We start from the raw sequence: 4577 nt of genomic DNA, 5'->3' as shown, positions 1-4577 counted from the left end.
TACTCTCAGCGTGTTATTTTCTTTGCAGCATCAGCTCTTTTGTAGGTAAACTTTTATCTGAAATACTAACAATACAATCTCATCATAATCTATGTCCTTTTCATATCCTACATTTTTTTTCGGGTGTCACAATATATTTCCGAATTTGATATAGACTTTCAGTTTGAGGACTTGTAATGTCAGGCATATAATCTGGTCATATACTTTTCCATGAAGGCTTCGTTTTATCACATGACTCGGTTATATTATACACAACATCATTTATATTGAATTTCTTCCAGAATTCTCTAAATCTAGGTTTATCCACCGTATCAATTTCTTTCATAAGTTGCTTAAACATTCTTATATAATACTTCTTAAAGCTAGATATCTCACATTAAACCATTGGCTGCTGCAAAGAAGTGCTATTCTTGGGGATATATTCTATTCTAAAAAACGGAAGTACTGTCTCGCTCCCATTGGAGTTTCAACACTCAATTTCTGAGGGCCTGTGCTATTGCTAAATAGTCGTTGAACCTACACTACATTTATCTGTTCTTTTGACATCTTGTCTTTAGTCCTGCTGAGTTTCTAGTAGCCCTCTTCACCAGGCAAGCCTAGTGATGGTTCCCTGTTTAGTTGCGGACGACTCAACCATGAAAGAGGTTGTACAGAATTCCATGATACCAAAATCACTCATGGTAGACCTCACAAGTTACACTCACACACAGGCACACACACGCACATACACGCACAAATACATGCACACAAACCCACACACATATTCAAGACTTAAGTATTGATGCATTGCATATTGAAATCTTACAAACAAAGACTTTGTATGAGTCTGACCACGTTGCATCTCGTTAATTACAAGTTATTTAAGCATATGTAGTTTAGAACAGCAACTGCATATGTGGAAATGTTTGAAACGGGTTAGTAGTAGACAGACACTATAAATAGACCAGTAGCCGGTCGACGGAAGGTCGAAGGTCGAAAGTATGTGTAGACTGGGTTGATAGTCGTGTCTGTGCTGATATAGTAAATATTCTGTGAGAGTGAGTGGACGTTACAACGATCCAACCGTTTAAGGATAATAACAGTGTACGACTGGGGGTCGTTCAGTACTAGATAAAAACATTCCATCGACGACTTCGGAATATAATAATAACGTTCAGAGCGACAACCGTCTTAAAAAGACAGTTACAACAGTGGCAAAGACCGCTTTACTATAGGAAAATAAACAACGAAATAATTTAATCAGGAGTAAGAAAAATCATAAAGGTTATTAAGATAATAACACAGTAATATATGAGTAGGTTTAAAGAGCTGCTAAAATCATCGTTTATTCGGCACTATACGAATCTTGGAGCTTTTATAGATTATTTGAGATTTATGCCAGCCAAATTAATCTAGCTGCACTATGATTTTGTCTTATAGTTAAAAGTACTTATCAAATAATCGGCATTCCTTAGACATCACTTATCTTGAACTCATGAATTGATATAATTTGTGGTAAGATGTTTTGCTCGATTTTTTTCTGTGGCACATAATTAGCATCATTTTATCTAGTTACATTATCATGTATATCTTTCGACGATCTTACACCCGATATTAAAGCCAATATATATTTCTTTCCAAAGTACAGATGAAATTTCATATTTTTTCTTTATATAAATACATGTGCGTGCCTTTGTATAGATATGCATATATATATAATAGTTTGTGTGTGTGTGTGTGTGTGTGTGTGTGTGTGTGTGTGTGTGTGTGTGTGCGTGTATGTGTGCATGTGAGTGTGTGTGTACGCTTGAAGAAAGTGCCTAATTGTAGCAGCGATATCAAATTCCCTTCCACTACTTGTATTTTATAGTTAAATACAATATTTTAAGAAATGTGCTAATTTGCAACTGGGTGCACGTAAATTCTATTTTATATAGTTATCTGACTAAATTTATATTGATGCATGTAAGGAGTTGCTTCACGTTAAATATGACTTTTTCATTTCGCTACTACAGGTATTTAGTTCACAGAATAGATTATTTTTTAAGGGTATTTGAATTACCTCTTGACTTCCAAAAAGTCGGTATATCGTACGATACCTACATATAGGAAATGAGGAACCGTTTTATCCATAATTAATAATATCACATTTTGCAAATTGCAATCTACTTTTCCATTGATTTTCGGTATGTGTATAGGTATGCATGCAAGTATATATTTGAACCATGAAGAATTTGTACCGGATTTTTGCTGAGCTTTGAAATTTTTTTCAACATTTTTTTTTTTTGAGATTGTCTGATAATACTCACATAAACTTGCGCAAATGCATTAATAAATTAACACTGATATTTTTTTCACCGTTGTTACAATCATTTGAAATGGAACTCTCAAAGCGCGATATACGAGCAATTTTGCTATTCAACTTTAAAAAAGGCGCAAAGGAGCAGAAACTGCTCGCGATATCAACAAAACGTTCGGTGAGGAAATAGCAAGTGAGTGGTCAGCTTGAAAATGGTTTAAACAATTTCGTAGTGGAGAGCTGAGCCTTCAAGATCGTGTGTGTAGTGACGCACCTCTCTCAACGATGACTGTCAATTAAAGTTTGCCATTGAGAAACATCCACGTAAAACCACTTCAGAACTGGCAAAAGAACTTCAGGTTAGCCAGAAAACAGCCTGCAACCATCTGTATGCGGTCGAAAAATCAAAAAAAGCTCAACAAATGGTTACCACACGATTCGAATGAAAATCAAAACATGCGCAGATATGAAATTTGCTCGTCACTTCTCCATAAACAGATCGATCCATTTCTCAACCGTATTTTAACTTGCAATGAAAAATGTATTCAGTACAATAAAAAAAAAGATTGTTCGCAGCGGTTGGACCAAAAAGGAAGCACAGAAAAACTTCCCTTAACCTGGGCTGATCAAACAGAAGGGTATGGTGACTGTTCAGTGGTGTACTGCTGGACTCATCCACTATAACTTCTTAAAACCCGGAAAAGCCATTACTACAGAAACATATTGCCATAAAACTGCCAACATGAATGAAGAGCTGCTACCCCTCCGTCTCAGACTGGTCAACAGCAGAGAGCCAATCATTCTTCATGACAATGCCCGACCACAATTTTCACTAATGACTTTCCAGAAATTGGGGGATCTTGGCTACAAAGGTCTTTCCCAACCAGCTTATTCCCCAGAACTTTCTCCTACCGACCACCACTTTTTCAAGTACCTTGAAGGTTTCCTGCGATCGAAGGAGTTCAAAAACGAATCCGATGCTAAAAGTGCGTTCAAAAAGTTCATCAGCTACATGACTCCAGATTTTTATGTTACCGAAATAAACAAACTCCTAACTAGTTGGCGAAAATGTGTTCATTGTAATGGTGCTTACTTTCATGAATAAAATTACCACATTGGTGAAATATATCGTGTTGAATTTCGTGTTTCAAAACGTTGCTTATTTTTTTATTCAGCCTCATAATCCATACATGAGTGTGTGTGCGTGTACTACATCCCTATCTCTCTCTTTCGCTTCTTCAGTATACACACATACATTTATATATGTACACGCACATACAGATAATATATATGGACATGTGTGTGTGTGTGTGTGTGTGTGTGTGTGTGTGTGTGTGTGCGTGCGTGTGCACTTGGAATATTTAATCCATAAATCTGCTTTACCTGCAATAAAATTTCAAAACTTCACCCATAGCTTTAGGTAAATGATTGCCTGCATATTGCAAACTCTTAGTTCCTAATGAAATGACCCAAATGGTGGAAGTGAAATTAACGATTTATAAATAATTGCGAGAAGTACGCGTACAGAAGGATGTAGAACTTATTGGATCATAAATATGATCGTTACTTGACAGGATGTCTACATACTACTTATGGAAAGAGAAGTACTGAGTCATTTAACATGAAATTGTATGCTGGAAAATTATGAAGGTGATATTTCTAGTCCAGTAGAATTGACGGATTTGTGAAAACTACATAAAAAATTTTGAAAGGTGTAAGATTATCTTCCGTTGTTAAAGAATTGAAGTTTTGTTGATAATGGGAAATTTGAAACTAAATACATTTGACAGTAATGTAATAAAAGCTGATGTGAAATGGGTAAATGAAAATATGAAGGAATAAATTTGTGACACCAAATCAAGAATAGTTTAAATTAATAAAGTGCTGTAGGTATTTACAAGGGACACATATATGCAACAATAAAAAGTTGCAAAGGAAATTAGTTGATTGTAAATACATTTTACTGTAGGAAAAAACATTAAGTTAATGTTGTTTTTGTTCGCACTCCGTCGCGTACGACGTCGAGGGTTCCAGTTGATCCGTTCAACGGAACAGCCTGCTCGTGAAATTAACGTGCAAGTGGCTGAGCACTCCACAGACACGTGTACCCTTAACGTAGTTCTCGGGGAGAGTCAGCGTGACACAGTGTGACAAGTCTGACCCTTTGAATTATAGGCACAACAGAAATAGGAAGTAAGAGTGAGAGAAAGTTGTGGTGGAAGAGTACAGCATGGTTCGCCACCATCCCCTGCCAGAGCCTCGTAGAACTTTTAGGTGTTTTCGCTCAATATACACTCAC

At 36.3% G+C, this 4577-nt stretch overlaps 1 pseudogene; it reads left to right on the top strand.

The window, feature by feature from the left end:
* Positions 1-3020: 3020 nt before the first annotated feature.
* LOC149135550 (histone-lysine N-methyltransferase SETMAR pseudogene) lies at positions 3021-3383 on the top strand (annotated as a pseudogene).
* The last annotated feature ends 1194 nt before the right edge of the window (positions 3384-4577 follow it).

Source organism: Octopus bimaculoides, chromosome 5 (genome assembly GCF_046866305.1).
Source record: "Octopus bimaculoides isolate indiv1 chromosome 5, ASM4686630v1, whole genome shotgun sequence".
In the NCBI taxonomy this organism is placed as follows: Eukaryota; Metazoa; Mollusca; class Cephalopoda; order Octopoda; family Octopodidae; genus Octopus; species Octopus bimaculoides.
The sequence above is the reverse complement of the archived record's forward strand: the minus strand, read 5'-3'. Positions and strand labels throughout refer to the sequence as shown.